The sequence below is a fragment of the Idiotropiscis lumnitzeri genome, chromosome 6 (genome assembly GCF_059441095.1).
Source record: "Idiotropiscis lumnitzeri isolate Australia: NSW breed Sydney's pygmy pipehorse chromosome 6, RoL_Ilum_1.0, whole genome shotgun sequence".
NCBI lineage: Eukaryota > Metazoa > Chordata > Actinopteri > Syngnathiformes > Syngnathidae > Idiotropiscis > Idiotropiscis lumnitzeri.
Window position 1 is genome coordinate 12,548,188 of NC_142396.1, and position 22,558 is coordinate 12,570,745.

The following is a 22,558-nucleotide window of genomic DNA, read 5'->3' on the forward strand; positions in this document are numbered from 1 at the left end:
AGGCCTGCACTTATTTTCTGACATCTACCATACAGAGCCCTTATAGGGGAATGACTTCCATTGCCGGGTGCAGCTTGTGTGTTCCATTTGGCCACTGGTATTCGGAGGAGATGCACAGCACCATTACCAGAAGCCCATTCTCAAACACACATGATGTCATTGAGGTTCGATCATTACAGCCTGGAGATGATTCTGCTTGAGTTTCCATGCGTCTTCCTTTTGGAAGCAAGAACATGCTTACATATACGTAGGGCTCGCAATGACTGTACGAAAAAACAGGTTCATTTCCCTAATCTCATTTTTCAGCAGCTCTGTCGCACTTTTCAGGTGCTCTTTCTACTTGACAAAAAACGAGTCTCATTATAGCGTATTTCTTTGTACTTTTCATATCGATTATTTGATCGATTACACGAGGGAATCAATCCACCCTCACTACCACCTCCACAGGCATGCCCCCGCCGGACCCAATTAGTATCTTTTTTTTTTTCCAGACTGGGAAAATGTCCATTGGATGACAACATAACACTTGACATTTGAACACTATACAAACTTCCAATTTGAATATTGCTTTTCAAGGGTTGTTCACTTTCACAAGTGCCTTTTTGCCATTTCGACTTATTTAAAAAAATTAAAAAAAAATCCATTACTATTATTATTGAGTGACAACTCACCCGCTCTTTCACTTTCATTTTACACTGATGTAATCTCTGTTCAAGGTTAGGTGTGTCCGTATATTCACAGATATTTAGTCACCTATTATTTCTTATCAATCACAGTGTAGGATAAAAATGTACAACCCATTGTGTTTGAGAGTGTGTTCTTCCCACGGGTTCTTGCAAATTAAGGCTGAGTGGGTGTTAACATTCAGATAAGGTGAACAAAACAGCATTGCATTTAGAATACGTCCACACAGCTGTCCTGAAATATCTGTAGTGAGTTTGTCACTGAAAATAAGGAGCCCAGGTAATGCAACCCAAATCGGTCATCTGCTGCACCCACATCCAACAATAAACGCTAACAACATGCATCAGATCACACCAACGTCAGCCTGGATAAAGGCGACGCAATAAAATGAAACAATCTGCTTCTTTGACACTACGAGCAGGCGAGCGCGCCATTTCACTGCTGAGCCAAGGGCAGGAATGTGCTCTTTGAACCAGCTTTATTTAACAGCATAGCAGCATGCGCACAGCACGCCCCGAGTCTCAGAGTTGGCCGAGGGAGCGTTTGCTCCTAGCGTGGGCACATCAGACGTGGGGCCACCGGGTCAGGGAGCTGGCATTCTCACCCCTGGCACAAGTTGCTCCCCTTGGGTGCGTAGGAGCTGACACCAGGATCATGGGGAGCACCAGACTGACAGGGGCCTACCAAACAGCTTGTGACCATAACCAACAGTGGCAGCGAACAATGAACGCAATTATTTACAAGAACACAGTCCAAGTCTCTTTTAGGCTCTCCCTATTACGCATGTTTACTCTCGCTCTCCTTTTGGGGAGCAGCAAGGAGGGGCTGTGACCCTGTCTATACAGTTCTCAGCGGGATTTTTCATGGTGCCCAGGGCTACCCTGCTATTCATGCTCGATTGCCGTCAGTGTCCAGCTGCAGCCTTTTTCCTACCAAGCGCACATTTTGACAAAAGGTCAAAGGAGACACATCAAACCATGTTGAACTGTTCAGATGTATAAAACGGAAAGAGAATGAATGGGATTTTCCATCGGGGCAGTGTTGCCAGTTCAAATAATAATAATGGGGACTAATTACTCGTATTTATACATTACACAAAAGAAATCTAATTCCTATTGATTTGAGTAAACGGGCTGAATGAACATGTTGAAAGATTATTATTACTCACGCAGACACATTTATGGTATATGCGGTATTTACAAATCAAAATATTACTGACCAGGCCATAATTTAACATGTCATGTCCTGTATGGCTACACAATATATAGGAAAAAGATCAATATTGCGATAATGCGCTATGGAATATGCTTATCGCGAAAATTCCAATTATTTTCTTGTGTAATCTGAGTTTTTTTCACTGAATTTGACCAGTCAGATTCAAACTTATATGTGGAGCACCATCCAATAGTTGGCCATTATCTAAGCCAATTACAAATTAATTAGCTAAGAACACATCAAGATTTAATTTTTAAATTTACTTCTTTCATTAGATAATGAAAATGTCATTTCTTTAAGTGCCTGTTAAATACCACAATAAAATTGATATTGCAATATTCAACTCCCATATAGCATATTACATTTTTTCCCAATATCGAGCAGCCCTAATGTACCGTAAATCTATTTAGGTTGAGGCTGCGGTTGCACTACAGTTGCGGTTTACAATAGTTTACCTCTCAGCACAGAAAGACAAAAAAAGCAGAAAATAACAAATACGTTTGACTTCAGAAGTACACATTGATGACATAATAAAGTTGTACACATGTGTCCAAATATTAGAAGCAGCAACTAATAGAGCTGATGACTTGACAGCTAGGCTGAGTGGAGAGCCTGCCAAAATACTATTGTGTCAAAGCAAAAAAAAAAAAAAAAAAAAAGGAAGCAGAGCTATTTGTCACTTTGTCAACTGATTGCACCACAGACATGGATCAGCACAATAATTGACACGTGAATGAATTGTAGCATATTAAGTCCTGCCTCCCTGAGTGATAATGCTTTAACTGTCTTCCGTTTTCCACATTCTGTACTCCGCTTCTACAAGTAGAAGACGCTTGCCTCATTAAAGCGCCTCGCTGCGGCCCCCGGCCATGAGGGAAATGAAAGCCGCACTGTGAATGGGCTCTGCAGTGTAACATGCGGGGTAAACAATTCCGCATTTTCCTTAAGACATGCCTCTCCTCTCTCACCAGGCTAAGTTCCAGGAAGCTTGAATAACGGAGCGTAAAGTGTACCTATCAATGGGGTGTTTTAAAAATATGTCAGACATATTCTTTAATCTGTTATTGAAAGGTCTTAAAAATGCCAGAAACACAATAAATGACATTAGCCTATTTCCTCAGCAAGGCTGTAAAGTGTGCACATTTGTGCGTAACTAAGATCAAAATGAGGGCAACCAATAATAAGAGAATTTTTGCTCACGTTGTGCCTGTCCTTGCATTGGTTTTCTTTCGGTATCCAACTTACGCATGCCAGTATGCATTGTAGAGTCATAGAATACTCTCAATCAGGGGTGGGCAAACTTTTTGATTAGTGGGCCACAACGGGTTCTAAAATTTGACAGAGGGGCCGGACCAGGAGCAGATGCATGAAGTGTTTTGGTAACCTCACCTCATCAGAAAAAACCCATAAAATAATAAATTAATTTTAAACGAAAATGAACAAAAGCAGTAAAACAAAATATCTGTCTTTGACACATCCCAATATTTAGAAAACAAAACATTAAAAAGGTTTATTCATTTAATTTTTTTCAAGTTCGTCGGGCTGGATTAAAACGTTTAACCGGCCACATGTGGCCCCCGGGCCGTAGTTTGCCCACGCCTACTCTAAATTGTCCAAAGGTGTCCGTATGGGTGTGAATGTTTATTTGTGACCTGCAATTGAGTATGCACCACCTCTTGCCCCAAGTCAGCCGGGACAGACTCCAGCTCACGCATCAACCAAATGAAGCGCTATAGAAAATGGATGGATGGATTATTTACATTTTTAAACATTACGCTCTAATTTGGACCTACAATTAAATTTGGTTTCTTCAAATCTGCAGCTGTCTGCTGGACATCACATCTTCAACCAGACCTGAGTGGTTAAAGTTAATAATTAGTTTATTCTATTGAAATATTAATATCAACAGCAGTTAACGATTTTGCATTATATGAATGTCTTCAGGTTTTGTGCCACGTTTGACACTGGAACTGATAACTTGTATTGCTATTATTTTCTGAGGAATCTCTTTATTTTTTTTTACTAAATCTGACCAAATTTAAGGTTGACAAGCGCTATGCTCAATTTTCAAGGCTCCGCTGTACTTCTTTGCCATTACCATGTCTTCACAACGCAGGAACAAAATTGAAGTAGACATACAGTGAGTTTAATTATTCTTTTTCCCTGAGGCTTGCTGCGACTTCCGGGGTGTCCAGATGACAGTGGAGTGTGGCAGAGGGTCCTTCCATAAACAACAAACAACAGTTATCTTGTTTGCCACCGTCTGTGTCAAGTGGCACACAAAGCCAAGCCCAGCATCTGAGAGGCGTCTGCTCTTCTTTCTACATTTAGCCTGGTCTCTTTCAATAGCTTATAAAAGTGTGGATGTGTGTGTACGCCCTCGGGTGTGGGTCTTTATTCACAGCACAGCACAGTGCTTCTCTGTATTGTATTCTCCGGCTGGCGAGAAGAAAAAAGGCAGAAAGAGGAGTGTGGGGGCAAATGAAAAGGGGCTGCCAGATCACTCGAGAACTGTAGGGAGTACCCCAGATCCCAGCTGCCCGGGACTGGCTGACAGCTTCAGGCCAATGCCAACCATCCTCTGGCCTTAAGGAGATGAGCCAGACAAAGTGGGAGGATATGGATGTAAAAAAAAATAAAAATAAATGTCTCTCAGCCTAAATAAACAATGTCTGTCGGAAACACAGCGGATGTATTTTCACGAGACAAACAAAGTTTTGTGTGTTCGTATTTAAGAAGCATTGCAACCTAAACCAGTGAACTTCTAGAGTAGCAAGAAAATTCCCTACTATCGGTGAGCCAAATATATCTTCCTTCGTGGCGACAGGCAACATAGTGGAAAATAATGTTTATCTGGGACAATTGAATACATTATTTGTGTAGGAATCAAGGAAGCGAGGTCATTTTGCACATAATTACAGCTTTTGTTGCATCAGTGGCCAAGATAAGCTAGAGCTACAAACCATTAACTGCTGGTGCTTATTCTGGCAAACACCATGAGTACGTTAGAAATACACAATACGCCGAAAGCTCTACCTCCATGATGCAATCGCGGCAAGCAATCAATGTACACTTTGAAATTGGGGATTTAGAATGATTTGCAATTAAATTTAAGATCAGATACTTATCCATGTATAAGTTCTCACGCTCTGTTAAAATGTAGGCAAGAGAAATACTGGACAACAGTCAATCGGAGAATATACAAGGACCGTACAGCAATTAGTAATAATTGCCGATGGAAATCCCCTCTGTGATCTGGACACCATTGCCCTAAGAATTGACACAGGAATTAGCCTGGCTTCTAAATCTATTAATTGGTCCACAGATAAGCCCCTTCCTCTTTGGTACATCCCAACTCCTTATTTAGGTCCACATTTTCCTGTCTGACTTTTCTGACAGAAGGACCAGACGTGCACATGACGTCACAATGGCTTGTTGCAGCGTTAACTCGGCTAATAGGTCATAGTGGGTTCACGACGATGGACATGCAAAAGGAAGTGAATTTCAATGGACAGTCTAGTTTCCTGTACCTCCAATCACTGGTCTAACACCAAAATTAGGCAGTACAAGAAGGGGGTATTTGGAAGAGTTTCTTTACCACGTTTATATTGCCGCAGTAGCTGCACTGACAGTAGTGCCGTCACGAGAACGTCTGAGGTTCTATCATTGCACATTTTGTTTTGCACAATGTGCAGATGTAAAGCGTACATGTCACATGTGTAGATGTCAAGCGTGTGTGTTGTCATCACGAGACAGCTGAAGCAAGCTAATGACATCAGGTCTACATCAACAAGAAGAGTCATTGTAGATTGAAAGAACACAGAGGCCAATGTAAAGCCTCCAGCCTCATAAAATCAATCTTTTCAATAATTATTGAAACACATGACTTACATTTTCAATCAGCTCAGGTGAACGATCACTTAGTCACTGCTCAATTCGGCTTTGTTTAGGGTGTCTTTCACATGTGGCAGGAGAGCGATTTGCAAGAATGAGACAGACTTTCGGATGCCTGTTTGTTCCATTGTGTGATGCCTTCTGAAAGTGGTTCGTATCAACGTCTGGGGAGCCATCTGTAATCAAGCATAAGAACGCATCGTAAGACCAGGAGCAATAGTGTCTCCCATTTAAGCTTCTCTTCTTCCCACAGTATTGTGGACACCTGATGTCTGGTGAATGAGTGCTCCCCGTGCCAAAACCACCCGGCGTAGCCCACCCTGTCATTGGCAATAAGACAGCCAAGCTGACAATTATTATCTACCTCACTGCCCTTGCTAACAAGCTGACAGGATAGGCAGCATCTGTCTGGCTCTGGGTAACACAATTTCTGTACACAGCCCAACAAAAAAAAAGAGGAGAAGCAGACTTAATTATGCAATTTTTATTAATCTTTTAAGCCTGTTACACAAATTACAGTGCTGACAAAATGTTATTGCATAAATCAACATAATATATATATATATATATACATATAAATATATATATATATATATTGTTGCCTCTAAAGCTATACAGTGAATATAACCCAGGTTGTCTAAAATAATTTACATTCAATACAATGAATGGCTTGAGAGTTATATTAACCACAATACTACATTTGAATAAATCATACCGGATGTTCTTGGAAACTGTCGCAAATATGTTTTGTATGTCGAGTCCAAATACCATTGTCACCTCCCCATTGTTTTTAAGAAGCCCTTGCAGAGGATCGTGCAACAGACACTTGGTGCAACAATAAAAAGCTGATAATAGCTCAGTCTGTGACCCAGATGGACCTCTTCAGACAGACACACGCCATCCATGTCAGTCTGAAACTGGAGTCTGAGAATCCCTTTGAGAGAAATATGACTGGAATTGAACAATGACAAAAGAAGGAAGTATTAAGAAATATTGTGATGGGCCGCAGATGTTGCAAACTAGTGATTTGGTGCGCTGCGGTGATGCGGACCACTACGTATTACAATCCATACTGTGTATTGGTCTTCAACTCTGTTATTAAATGGCATAGTATTCTCACTGGAATATCCCCGTTGCTTCTCCAACCAAGTGGCAGTCGACACTGACAACCAATGAGTAATTCAGGAATTGGCTCACCCTCTTGACAACTTAAGTGGAAGCGCTGAACATTTATGAGTTAAAAATACTTTTCACATCTGCACATCTTACATAACTACAATTTGAGTTTATTTGACATATTTTTAAAGCACATTTTAATTAGTCAGTTTAGAGGTTTGGGACTGTGGCATGAAGTGGGTAATCCAGTCCTGACCTAAAGTCATCTTGGTGAGAAGCAGGATGAGGGATGTTCAAAGGCAACGTGTCTCCCAAATATGCAACATGCATAGATTTCAAGGAAATGAAAAAGAGGCCAGGCCAATTAGAGTGGCAAGATGGCTTTGCTGGCCACTTATATATCCAACCATCCATCTGCGCATATAAACATGTTGAATTTGGTCACACAAACACTCAGGTTCAGGCATAGATTATGGTTTGCATTCTGGTCATGGTTCACACAAATCTATATTTGGGGATAAAATTGACTAGGGGATTAAACTTGTAATTCATTTGGGAGAGTCAATACAAAACAAAATCTGTTGGACAATGTGTTGACCTTGACTGAAAATTAATGCATTGATTGTTAGGGAAGCCTCTAAGGCTGGATTTACTTATTCAAGGTTCAATTGACCCGATTGGGATTTTATTCACCCAGGTGGCACAGTTCAGAACCGTTTCATAACAGTTAGAAGAGAAAATAGGTTTGGTACCCTCTGATCGGAATCATACCGTGGGGGAAAAATCGATAAATTATGCATTCAGTACGTTATCACGTATGGATTGGGAAACAGATGTCAATATAAAAAATAAAATAAAATAAAAATTACAGGAAAGCAGGTTGAGACTTAATGTAGTATTCAGTCTCGCCATATTTTTGACTGAGGAGCAGTCCTGGATGTGCCCCATCTCTCAATCCAAGTTTCCCACTTTACAGCCCTCAAAATGATAAAGCGTGGTGCACGGATCGATGAATGTATTCCATCGATGACTCTGCGTTTCGCGATGGTTGGATATATAACTTTAATTAATGTGTAAAAGCAGACAACACTTCATATCTTCGTAGTACTACAGTGGTTGGGTGACCGAGCGATCCAGCCACCAGCTCGTCACACGTTATCGTAAACGTGTTTTCGTTCTCAAGCGTTACCAACTCCACTTTGCAGAAATGACATAAAACTTTAATGTGGTCATTTTTAAGGACTAACAAACGACACCCCCAACCCCAGAAAAGCGTGCGTTGCAAATATGGTAATTGAATGATTAATTGTTTTTAGGCATACCTTTTTGTGTCCAAAAATTTTTTGATTGCCTTTTTTTCCCCAGCGCTATGAATGAATGCAAGCCTCTCAAACTTGAATAGGTGTTGGGAATTTGGTTTCTTGACAGAAAACGTCAGAAAACTTGAAATGATGTCACTCATATCTTCTTTAATTATGCTATTCTGAGATTTCTGTGAATACATCAACTTATTCAATGAACAATAAATGTCAGAACGTTTGCCAGAAAAAAAAAAAAGCAGGCAGCAAACTGTACTTTTAGTTCATGAAGATACAATACCCTTGATAACCCCACTTGGGGCCATCAACACAGCCGAAACATCAAAGCTTTGGAATGGTGCCGCATTCCCAAAGTCAAAATGAGTTTTTGTCACAGCTTGGATGCGATCCGAGATGTTCTTAACATCCATGTCAATGAGATAGTCCGACTCATTCAGACAAACGAGCTCCTTCCTGGCTCGGCTCTCCTCGCTTGTTCTCACAAGATCCAACACATTCATATCCACTCTTGCCTGTCGAACAAGAGGATCAAGGGCAGGACATTTTAAACAAGTGGATTCTGAAGACGCTGCCAAATTCTGGGTTTGCCTTGATTGGAGAGCATTTCAAATTGGCAGATGATATTATTGTGAGTTTAACACAGGAATGAGCACTGTGATGATCGCAAGGGACATTCAGGCTTCTTAAACTATGTACCCGCCAGTGGCAGACTGAGCACCCCACCACCATAGATGAGAATTCCTTTCGATATTAATGTAAAGCATGACGTATTTTGTTAGAATTGATTCATAATTATTACGTGAACTATATTATGCCATGTGATTGACTCGTGAAGAATCAGCTGGGATAAGTTATAATTAGCCAATGTTTGTATGTATTCATTTTAATTGAGTAAACAAACTTTTGGCCATAGTGTATTTTTTTTAACATCTTTGGCATATCTTGGGTATTTGATGTCTTCACCGGGAATCACATTGCAACTTAACTGGCTAATTGTGGCACACAAAAATATAAAAAAGCAAAGTCACAATTAATGCATTAATAGAAATGAGATATGCTAAAAAATAACAAGAACCTTTTTACTTCATGGCCAGTGCTGGTGGTGACTGGATGGAGGTACATTCTATCCAAGACGGTTAAAGAAAAGTGGAGATTGTTGCGTAAAATGCTTCAGAGTTCAGTACAAAAAACAAGAACTGGGGAAGCTGTGTGCATATTTATTTTTGTAATTTCTTGTGCCATCAACTGTTAAAATGGAGTGGTGATGTCGATGAGCTTGCTTTTCCTCATAACTGGCCAGACGGGGGTTTCTGTCACCCCTAAAACATCGGCTCGGCATACCACGTACATTCGAGAGGGTTAAGCCAAATAGAAAAGTGGGCCTCTATGAATTGTCCTGCACAGTTTCACGGCATTGAAGTGTTTGCGGTTTCAAATAAAATAATTCAAGATTGATGAATATTTAAGAAAACTGATGTCAGTAACTTGCAAGCCTGATAAAAATTAAGCGTAATAGTACCTGTGGATTATTCTCTGTCTGGCGTTATTTGGAACTCTTTAACACACTGTCCTTATATGTCACCCCATTTCTTCTTTTCTTCTGCTTGATGACCCCCAGCATCATCTTGAATATTCATAACATAACTCTGATGAGCATGCTAAATGCGTGTCAAGATGATTTGGCCACATGACAGAACTGGGTTGTCCTTTCCGTCTTGAGCCGGAAAAATAGGACAAGACGGACGGTGAGAAAAGAGACGTTGACCTCGCAGGGTATGTGGGGTACATAGTTGAACCAATCACAATTCTGGAGGAAAACCGTTGGCGGTAGGACTGGGCAGCAATAGAGAGGTCAGTAGGGGGGCAGACCCCTGCGGTGGTCCCAGGGGTGAAAGTCATTGTCACAAGGCTTTAATGGGTCGCAAAATTCCTAAAGTGACCAAAACCTGTGAACGATTGAGAAACGAAAGACATTTGTGATTCAAATAGGATCTCTGGGGGTTCCACCAGGAGGTATGCAGTCGGGAAAACTTCTTAGAAGGAACATAGACTCTCCCATAGCCTCAAGGACAAGCTAAGCGGGTCCTCCTGTCGATTGCAAACATTTTTTCAGCATTGCATCTTTATGATATTATACCACAAAACATTGGCCGTTCCCTTACTTTGCTTTGAGCAACAACAGAAAGATAAATGGGTTCTGGTCTAGTTAGTAAACAGTAATCGCAAACAAACAAACAAAAAGCTCAATTTTATGAAGCTCACTTTGGGCCCATCATGCAATTCCAGGAGGTAATAATTTCCCATTTTTGTTTATTTATTGTTCCATTTGTATTTGCTTGGCATAAGATACAGCGCCACGTCTAAGCTTGACAAGAGCCATAATCCAAACCAGTTATTGCTTCAGTTATCCAGCTGGCACTTTAAACAAAAGCAACATCTTAACACAAAATTGGCTTGTATTTGTACATTATGCTGCTCTGCGATCCACGTCCAAATAGAGAGAAAAAAAAAAAACATGCCATAGCTTCAAAAATAGCATCCGTGTTTATTTTAATGGTATAGGTTGTAAAGTCACAAGCAATATGGAAACACTCTTGAACAATTGTATTATCTGCCACTACAGCTAGTAGTTATATGGGTTATGTTATATTTGATTGTTCTACATTTAAATGCAAATGTTCAATATTCTTGAGAAGGGAAAGATGACTGCGCTTAAAGAGGATGTACTTGATTTGTCTTTCTCTAACATCATCACTCTATCAGTGGCATGAAAAAAACAACAAAAACAATTCCGTATTTTCCGGACTATAAGCCGATACTTTTTTCCTAGATTTTGAACGATGCAGCTAATACAAAGGTGCAGCTTTATAGTTTGCTCTATAGTTTGTTTTTTTTCCCCAAAGGGGTTGCTGCGGCTTATAGTCTGAAAAATACGGTACTGTCATTTATGGTGAAGGTTTCTGTGAAAATGTGTTATCGTGGCAGTTAGGCTACTTGAAATTTGTATTCCTATCCACTTGAGAGAGATTGACGTTTTTAAGTTGCAGCCAAATCTTTATCAGTTATCAGGTACCTGTTTAAGCAAAAATAATCTGGAGAGAAGGCACTTTTTGATTCTGGTTTCCGTATTCTTGACCAATCACACTACAACTGCGTTTGGTTGCATGCCATGAGGAGTGAAGTCCAAAAGAGACCTACGTCACAACCCATTTTGGTTTTGACCAACAGTGGATGTCATTTTGCTACACAGCATATCAGCAACTTTGTCTGTCCCTTGCCAATTTATCTGAAATTGCTTTTTGATTGGCCAAGTTTCTACAAGAGATTTCAGTCTAGCCTTTGTTGATGCGCTGAGGTTTGTCATCCCCATTAGCTAAAAAGCTCCCTTGGGAAGTTTTGATCAGTGACGCAACAGGTATTGTTTCCTCTGTCAGCACTGGCCTCACTGTCCTGTCACTGTCACATTTAACAAGACCACCAACATTTTTCTGGCCATACTTTCTTATAATCTGCTATATGTGTTTACCAAGCACATACATAAAACATGTGCATCGACACTCATACTTGACAGAAACCTCAGAGGAAATCCCAAACCTGCTGGCTAATCTTCACTAAATCTGCCCCCCATTTAGCTTTATCTGCCTTTGTTATCAGCGCCGGTTCTGGAGAATGGTAGAGGGTCACAAGGGTAAGACTTCTTTTCCAGCATTTGCTTGCATAGAGGGGGGCAGGAGAGGAGAGTTGTGCAGGCATGGGGCCTCCCCTTGCTCAACTCTTCAACCCAGTGTGGTCACTGCAACCCCCCCCCCCAACTCTGATATTTTTGGAAGTCTTTTTTCTTTATGCTGTCTTTTCTTCCATTTCCCTTCCTCAAAAACACAAATAAATGTGTGATGGATGACTGAGCAGAGGCAACACCTCCCCCATCAATCTAGAGCCACTGGGCTTTGGGGAGGAGGTGGGAGCAAGTCCCTTTGCAGGCCTCCACAAGACCCAACAGCGTGCCCCCCATGTCTCGCACACAGCTACTGAATCCACACTGACAGAGTCTGATTATCAGCAGCTCATTGTTTCATTCCGGCAACTTAAGACACATTTTTACTGCACACGATATGCTGTAAAGACAAAGTTTGGACCCCAGACCCGAGTGGCCAAGTATTAACAACACTAACGCAAATGGGGAAAGAATTGTTCATAAGGAAAACAATACAAAACTTAGAATAAGTCACTTAAAAGGGAATGGAAAGCAATTGTGAAGTTTAGTGGCTGTTAAACAGAGACATCTGAGCAATAAAGTCATTCTCTCTCTGTCTCTGTCTCTCTCTCAGAGCAGCATGGACCAACCAGGAGTGAATTCCAGCATAGTGTCGTCACAGGGAGCAAAGGGAAGACAGGGAAGTGGTTTTTGAAGAAAAAAAAAAAAAAAGAAGCTAATCCTGGTATAAGCGTCTGGATAAGTTTGTGGGTGGCTTGGTGGGTGGTGTCCTCTCTATTCTCTCTCGCGTACTCTTGTACTAAAAATGTGAATTTAAGCACAAAGAAATCAGCTGTGGCTGAACATGTGCATTAGAAACCACACATGAAAATTCCTAACTGTTCAGCCAACCCTGATTTATTTTCAATTTTTTTTCGCAAATATTTTAAATTATTTGTTTGTTTTTTTCCTTTGTCCGTGATTTATTTTGCTCATTGTGCCCCCATTAATTGGGGAACGTTATAGCAATTGTTTTTGAGCGTTTTTTTTTGTGAAGATTCCCCCACCACCCTCGCAATTAATTTCAATGGGCATCAATTATACACGGATTTTGGCTATTCACGGGCTGGTCCGGTCCTTATGCCCAGCAAATAGCTTCGGTCGACTATATACATGTATAAATTACATACATAAATTATATTTACCTTCATGAAGGATTTACAGAAATGTAAATTGAGCAAAATGTGAACATCAGGGGTTAGACAAACTCTCAATCCAAGTGAATTTGATGAGTCTCCAGAGCAGGCGTGGGCAAACTAAGGCCTGTGGGCCACATGCGGCCCGCTAAACGTTTTAATCCGGCCCGCCAAAAAAATTAAATAAACCATGTTTATTTTCTAAATATTGTGGTGAGTCAAAGAGAGATATTTTGTTGTAATGCTTTTGTTCACTTTCATTTAAAATTAAATGTATTTGTTTTTCCCTGATGAGGTGAGGTTACCAAAACACTCCATCCATCTGCTCCTGGTCCAGCCCCTTTATCAAATTTTATAACCCATTGTGGCCCACCAATCAAAACGTTTGCCCACCCACGCCCTAGAGAGTCTTCAATAAATTTGTTGTGATGACGTGTGCCTGAACTATTGTCTTTTCTGATTCACCCAGAATGGCACATACACATGGAAGTTTAATGCGTCTGAGCCTGAACAATTTGTATAATATTTTGCAATAAATAAAAAAGGCCAGTTTTATAAATCAAGTTACAGTGTCACGGTTTAATGACAATATTTACATTTTTAAAAAAGAAATCTACTATGAACATGTATTCTAACACCAAAATATATTTGAGGCCAATTACATCATGGTGCAGATCGTGTTCGACCATAACCGTTTCTGTGGTGTGGTGTATTCCACATACAGCATGAGCAACGCATTGCACACATTTACTTGTCTTAATCATCATTTCCTCTGTTCTCCCAATTTATAATGTCATTTCTAGTGGCACTAATATTTACATTTTCGGTAAGTAGTCTACAGCACGAGTACTATATCAAACTACAACATTCAAAATGAACTCTACATCGACCTTTAAAAAATGGTTTCCAGAAGCAAACAGGGAGTGAAGTTTGTGACATACAACATGAAGCAAACAGACCGAGCAAAAAGAAAGCTGGAACAAAAGCTATGAAGATTTTCCATTCTCATCTGCTTGTGGCCCTGCACACTCCATCGGGCTGCCTCTCAGCACGGTGTGGTATTTGTCCCCAGTTAAAATCCAGAGAGTGAAGCGCGAGCTGCAAACTTTCCCAAGGATACCATCCAGCAAAATGCTGCTGTTTGCCCTCCCTTGTTGCAGAACAGCCTCGATCTCCTCTGCTCCCTCTCTACTTCCTCCAATGAGTGAGTGAACAGACCATCGTTTTCATTAGGATACGGCAATTTGGAATGGTTACCATTCATGGTCATGTTTTGATTTAAAAATGGAACTGTTCTTCTTAGAACTCAGACAAAAAGAGGGCAAAAGGAAAAAGACCAAGCGGACAAAAAGAGAGAATTAATTAATAATGATTAATAAATAAAGTTAGCATTTTGTGTTTGTCCATTTGTCAGTCAGCTGTTGAGTTTCTCGTTCATTAAGGATGGCAGCATTTTGCCCCACAATTACAATAGCCTTTTCATTTGGCGATTTATGACTCACACATCTTCTAAATAGCAGATTAACACATTAGCTGTTCACAATGAGTATTCTTGCAAGACTCGGGAAAATAATTTTCAAACTAGAAATTACATTTGAATTTCCCATGCTCTTTTTAGCAGACGTGACGTCATCTACATTCTTGTCGTTGTCTGGCGACAAATAGCTTTCTTTCTACTCCCAAGGTAAAAAGTGCTGAAATTGTCATTTAGAAAATGCATCGTACAACGTCAAGAAAGAAGGTCGCAATTTTCATTCAAGGTTTTCAATTTCAATGAAGGGCAAACACAATGACGCCGGATGATATCATGCCTCTATTCTCTCCATCCTCCGGCAAGTTTCTATTCCCAGTCAATATTTATTCACTAAAACATTTCTCTGCGGTTCTTGGGTATGCAATTGTGTCGGTAACATAATGCTTTGGCCTCTGCCGGTTTCCGCAGATGTTATGAGCGCAACTGCTCAACGCAAGAGTGGAGAGAGGAGGAAGTGCTGTTATCACCAGCTGGCTCAGTCAGTGCCGTCTGCATAGGAGCAGCGGCAGGAACGCGTGGGTGTGCATGTACAGAGAGGCCCCTGAGAGAGCAACGTCTACCTATTCTGTTTCTAGGTATACTACATGTGTGTTTGCGGACAGGCATGTGCATGATGATGTGGTGTGGAGCTAATACTTCTCAACAGACCCTGTCTTGTCAAACTGTTTAACCTTCACCTAATCAGCACGTGTTGTTGTTGATTATTATTATTAACACGTTGTATAAAACACTTGCATGCACAGTGCCTTAAATTAGGATGCAGATGGACAGTATGGTAAAAAACAAAATGAAATTAAATGCATGGAGGGATTATTATGATTGCCCTACAGACATGATTTACTTTTCTACATCTTTTTGAGTACCGTATGCTGCCATAGACATGGACCCATCTTTGTGTCAAACACAATCATACATCGACGTCGCTGCCATATACTGAATGTGGCAAAGTGAAACGATCTGTCAAGACGCCTCATTTAATCGGTGCTTTTGAGGTGTGTCAACTGTTTTATGACATTCAAAGCCACAGCTCATGCGATTAAGACGAAAGCATCACTTTTGATTCTGTTAGGCCAAAGTAACAATATTTTACAAATATAAATTGCAGATTTTGTGGCTATATCCGATATGGCGGACACATTGCACAGAAAATCAACCTGGCTCAAGGGGGTATGTAGGTTTACATATTTATATATATATACATATATATATATATATTTTTTTTTTTTACAGCAGAATCTGTGTGCTGTTCACATTCCGATGCAAGGAAAATGATGATGCATCCAGAATCAAATGAAGCATTTTTCATTTTCTGTAGGTGGACAATTCAAGTTTGGCGTTTTATGTCATGAAAATGAGGAGGACTTTAAATATTTATGATTGTATTTGAAGCTTCAACCCAGTCGCTTTTTATCTTTTTGTTTTACTAATAAGTCAACGTGTGTATTTCTTAATAGAAAAATAACTACTATGATATAATGAAATTAATATTAAATAAATATTGATACACATTTTTGATGGATTGGTATTTATATGGTTTGTATTGTCTGAGATTATGATGCATTTACTGTCCACTGAGAAACAATCGAAAACAATACTCAATGAAATAATTCCCATGGCATACATCCCCTCAGATGTGTTTGTGTGTGTGTGACCTTTCATCAAAAGTCCATTTCCTTTCATTTATTTGGCCATCCAACCCTTCCCTAAAAGCAGTTATTTTTAGTACATCCCATCATTACAGCAAACAATAAAGTGATTGTCCACAACGGGATCAACACCTGACATCATCTCGCCTTGATTCTTCAAATAGATGTCTGAAGTCCTAAAGCAGATGCACCTCCGCCAAAGGACATCATTGAGAGAATGGAGCTCCTGTTGATAAGCTACTCTTACATAACAAGTCGACCCCCCCCACTCCCTCCCAAACCCCAAAACACACACGCACACACACACTATAGTGGCTAAAAAGGAGGCCGGGGGACTCTCTGAATAATCAGCCAGAAGAGAGAAGAATAAATGGGAACATGTCAAGTAGAGAGATGGCCCCAATGTACATCAATCTACCAACTCCTTTTCAACTCATAGCTGCACCACATGAATGCCATTGTGTTTCTAAAACTGCATTTACTCATAATGTAACCAGTTATTACTAAGGATGTCCCGATCTCACTTTTGTACACCCGAGTCTAAGTCCCAGTGTTTGGTTTTAAGTCTCAGCACATACCCAGTTCCGAAAAAGAACGTGCATCCCACTTTCCTCAAATTATTAAAACAATATAAATACAGACATATATATAGATGAATGTGTATATATGCTGTTCTATATATATATATATATATATATATATATATATATATATATATACATTTATTTATTATTATATATTATATGGACAAGTAATCACGGGATTGGGACAGTACAGGATAAAATATTCACGGGAGCGGGAGAAGCAGACGGGAGCGGGAGAGTCCATGAGGGAGAGGGGGTGATAGTTTTTTTTTGTTTTTTTTTTAATAAATAAGCTGACCTCCAGAGGAGGAGCACTACGGGAGAGGGAGTCATTTTTACCGAGACGTGATTTTTATTTTTTTTTTTTAATACAAAAAATAAAACAAAGGAATCTTCTGTTTGAGTCTATTTGATTTGCTCAATGGTAAATTATACATTAACATTATTTAGAGGCTTATGACATATTGCTTTCTGTCCACAAGCACTGCCTGGTCGCAATATTACCGCTGGAAAAAATGCTATTTTATACATTAGATATTTAAATTAATCGTTCGATTAATCGTTAATCAGCATTTTTTTCAAGCCAAAAATTGGCATTGGTCTAAAAAAAAAAAAATCCATATCGGTGGTGCCCTATTTTCTAAAATCTTTCGGTTTGTGTCTCCCTCCGAACAAGCCATGGAGACAAACCGTCTGCGCGTTCACAGCCTGCAGAAAAGCTGAGGTTAGAGGAGGAAATGTAACATTGTGTTTTAATAGAACAGTAAGATAAGCCCATTACTGTTCTATTTGGCTAGATATTTACATATTTTGATTATTTCATCGCTTTGTGACCTTTAAATGTTCAGAAAAAGAATAAAATCAATGTATTTTTTAAATCTGATACCGGATCATCTGATCAATCGGCACATACCTAGTAATTACCTAGTAATTACACATCCACTCAAAATAAACATTGTTTTTTCTTTATGCTACATTAGCAGTTTTGCTCCAAAAACACTTTTAGTGTTGGCAGTGTTTCAGTCGCAAATTTGCGATATGCTGAGGAGGTGCCAAGACAATCAGAGCAGAGGGGGTCATCCTGGAAGACACTGTGGAACCACATGATGAACAGTATCTTGTGACATCATGGAAGTCTGTAAGTTATTTTTCCATTGGACCTTCTGTACTGCGTAACACACCTTGCCATACAATTTTGCAAAGTCACTTCTTTAAAATGAGAGGCTCTCCTGTCCAAAGACTCAACAATCATCCCAGCCCGGAAATGTAGAGCACAATTTGCTCTGCGTCAGTTCATTAAAAAAAAAAAAATCCCATTTCGGGCTATCACTATTGAATATTTTTAAAATGGATTATTCTAATTAATGCATTGATTAATCGAGTAATCAGATGCAATTTTACTTTTCATTAAAGTATATTCAAAACAAAACGTTTTTCAAGATTATTGTTGGTAAAACAATTATTGCTGTTTATTTGGTGTTGTTCATTAAAAAACTAAAAACACGAAACACAATTAAGCAATATCACACAAGAGGGACTTGACGTTTTACTCATCAAGCTGGTTTGGATTTTGTTTTACAATGTAAAAGCATGTGTTGTGAAAAAATACAAAAGATAATCAGCTGGTTTCAAAGATTACAGAAATCAGAGAATAATAATAATATTTCAGGTAAAAATGCTCTCAATGATTACTTCATTATCAAACTAGTTGTCAATTAATTTGATGTTTGATTAGTTATTCATTAATCTTGACACCACAGTCACTATAAAATTTTTCTCAAAAGTTTTTTTGAAAATGGTTAAAAAACATTGAAGCTAAAATTTAAAATCTGCTCATTTGTTCACCAATAATGCTTCATATTCAAATCACACACTCCTTATTTTTCCCCTTCCCTTCCTTGGGGCAAGACCAAGATGTAAGACATGGGGAAAAATGCTTGAGAATATTTTTGTTGATACTCCGTACACAGTAGACAAGTATGTAGCAAATAAACAAGTAGTTTAAATAGATTCACTGCACCATCTTGTGATCTGCTTATTTATTCTTTCTTTTTCATGATATTTTGGGAAAGGGAAAAGGAGAGTTTTGCAGTTTATGTACTCTGAAGAGGAAGAAAATGTAATTGAGTAATTCAAAGTGGTGTGTTGTCAAGGCCTTCAGGGCCTGCGCTTTAGGCCTAAACATTGTCAAAGGCACTCACTTGTTTTTAAAACTGTGTAAAATGTTGTATTTATGAATTTCCAACAGTCTTTTGTCTTCATTTAATATTTTGTGTCTTGGTAGAGCAGTTTAAAGTCATTTTTTGAACGTACTCAAATATCATCAATTTGGACATATCTCAAAGAATTCAATCTGTTCCATAATGATGGTTATGTAAGAGCAGCTTCTAACTGGTGCAATATGCTGCGATTTGCATTTATGATCCCATTTGTCGACTAATTGTGACTACTATTGTTGACTAGTCGACTAGCAAAATATTTTTTTGAAGCAACCCTTTTACCTGAATGTGTGTCCTTAAATTTGAGCTGGATGTCTCGGATCTTGACATTTGCTTATTTTCAGGTTTGGAACGTGTCAGTCTCGTGTCCTCAATACAGAATGAATTGTTAAGGTATGGCACATGGGGATTGACAAGCTACCTGAATCTGCCGCACTGTTGCAATGTGATCTTGAAAGTAGTTTTGTTCATGAAAAGTAGCATAATGATAAGTTTAGTAAATGCTCCACTAGCCTGGCGACATTCACAGCTTTATTGAGGTTCTGACGTAAACATTTAAGCACCAAAGTGATCAGATAGCAGATATTTTCCTGCACACTCATTTCTGAAACGTCTTGGTCTTTTTTTATGATCAGATTCTATCAAAATCATAGGATCAGTCATCAGACCTATGATGTTGTTTCTTAAAAACTTCTCCACAAGTCATATGATCAACTGGACTCGGTGGCGTGTATAGGTTTCATAAAACATTTTTATATAAAATGGATGGCAACACTGTTGCAAGCTGATATCGATTCACGTTTATTTTGAGGAACAATGGGCATTAATGATAAAACTCAATATCTACACACACGTAAAAATGTGTTATATAATACAACATATTGGGACAAATCCTAACCAGGTTAGATAACGTTTGAGTTTGAGAGAGGCATATAAATAAATTACTTTGTTTGGACTGCGTTACGGTAAACTGTTCAGAGAGTGAAACCCGTGGTGGAGTTTCTCTAATATATATATATATATATATATATATATATATATATATATATATATATATATATATATAAAGAGAGAAAGTGACAGTTCCGATCACGGAATGGCAGCCATCTGTATTATGAGCACAGCTGGCCTACCCAGTTTGGGATTAGTTGGCTATGACCAAATTAGACAGTTAAATAGTGCCTCACGATGAAACGCAAAACAACAACAAGAAAGACACATGCTTTCAAAATGAAGCCATGCTAAGCCACATAAAACGCAAATGGTGGCTGTAAGAAGGCTCAGTAAATTACTGGAAGCTCAGGCTCTGGGGAAGCCATTACGAGTAACAGGAAGTACAGTCATCACCCCCACTCCCAAAAAAACAAAAAAATAACAAGGCAGGATAACATCATATTAATAGCTGTCAAGTGTTCATTACGTTGATGAGTTTGTCATTTCTTTTAGACTTGAATTCTTGGTGATTATCAAGAATTATTTTCATATGCTTCAAATGTTTTTTTTTTTGTGAATCTACAACTAAATTAGTTTAACATTTTTGACTGGCTACATCTGGTACTGCCATGACCTTTAATGAGCTTTAAAAGACCTTTGAAAATATAACAGAAACGTGTATGGCAGATACGAGGGCATGACCAAAGGAAATACCTAATAGATTTTCTTTGTGGGTGAAGATCATAATAATAGTACTGATGCGCACATATTTATTACTGTTTATGTATTATCTATTTTTTTTATTACCACAGGCAATTTTTGTTTATATTTTAAGGCGGTTACGGAGGGGACAGTTTGTTCATTTTGGGCAGAGCTGGTCACTTGACCCTTTTTGCCAGTCAGTGCCCCGCCCTCAAAATGCTTCCTCTTTACCATTCCGGCCATGACCCTCTCACCTTATTCCAAAAAATTGTCGGCCGCCGTCCTCGTTCCGGCCCCGGCCGGACTGAAATCACCCTCAGGCCTCTGTTAAACAAACCCTTTATTAAAATTGGTTGCCCTCGCCCCAAAAATGGGTGTCCGACTGTCCAGCTCTGATTTTGGGTCTTGCATGATTGCAAAAACTCTCAAGACTGTGACTATGTTGATTTTATACTTTGTTGATTGTTCATCTTTTCCATTTTGTTTTCAAAATTAATAACATGTTGAACTGATGCTAATATCTAATTTATTTAGTTTCCAGTACAGATGCTTTAAAATTGGTAGTTTAAAACAGTAAAAATTGTGGTCTCAATCAAGATGGGTCTTTTTTTTTTTTGCCATATCGCACAGCCCGAGTCATGATGTCAAAAATGGGTTGGGAATCGAGATGAAGCAGTGCGTGAGGAGCACATTTGTGACAATGAAAATACAGTATTATGTGGCAACTACATTCACACAGGTGGTACTCTCGCCCACTCAAATCCTGTCGACCTACTGAGACCTGCATTATGATACTTGGGGGGGGGGGGGACTCATCCTCTCCGTGGCTGCATCATCTTTTTGTGGACTCTCTGGTTTCTCTTTCAATAGTGCAGTGTCTAACTGGGAATGCACCTTGCTGATCCCAGGAGGACTGCCAGGAATCTACTGCACGTGTCTGCTCATTACCAAAAAGATCCCACACACTCACCCTGACACACATTGAGACTTTTCAAACTCATACGAACAGAAATTTGCTTTGCTTTGTTGTAATTCCTTTCAGTACCAAACACCGCAACAAAATTGCAAACTTTCACTGATAAACTCTCGAGCGAGAAGTTGATGGGAAAGTAGCGAGTATCCTGATTTTAATTTAATAATTTAATTTCTTCTAACTTGATTTACTCATACAAAAAACACATTTTCCCCATTGAAATTATTTAAATTAATATAATCTTTTCCAGATCCTCAAAAACCAGCACCATGTTTTAAATAAAGAAAATAGCACTAAGTTTATTTAAAAAAAAAAAAACATTTTAAAAACATAATAAAAAGGAATGTAAAGAATGTTCCCCAGTATAGTTAAATTGAGCTATTATTTAATGCACTTGTAAAAGGGAACCTGTGACATGCAACGTGAGCTTCAAAAGTTGCTTCCAACTGGTAATACCCTGAATTGAAATGACTTGTAAGTACAAAAGACAAGCAATGATTGCCAGGAAGATTACCATACTAAACTCAATTCAAAACAAGTAATGCATACTCGCCACACTTGCAGCCCCATACAATTAACAACAATTGGTTACAGTGCCTTAAGGACTTTCCCAGATAAAAGTGCTGACCGTATCAATACTGTCCCAAGCTCCCTCCCTTGCCTGCAGTGCTGTGGTATCATATCTGGGCCTCTTTGTGCGCAGGGGGATTTCCAGCCACTGAAACGGTGAGCTGGATGGGAATGGACAATTGACCTCTGGGCAGCTTTTTTTTTTTTTATAAGGGAACACAATGGTAAACACTACAGAGTCGCACTTTGTTGCACTTTTTGGAGAGTAGAGAAACACAG

The 22,558-nt window shown here is 39.2% G+C and overlaps 1 long non-coding RNA gene and 1 pseudogene across 1 annotated transcript in view; one reads left to right on the top strand and one right to left on the bottom strand.

Annotated features, from left to right (window-relative positions):
- LOC148335299 (uncharacterized) overlaps window positions 1-22,558 on the bottom strand; it is a 126,749-nt gene that overhangs the window by 65,852 nt on the left and 38,339 nt on the right. The window lies entirely within an intron of this gene.
- LOC148335300 (uncharacterized) lies at window positions 4,095-21,721 on the top strand (annotated as a pseudogene).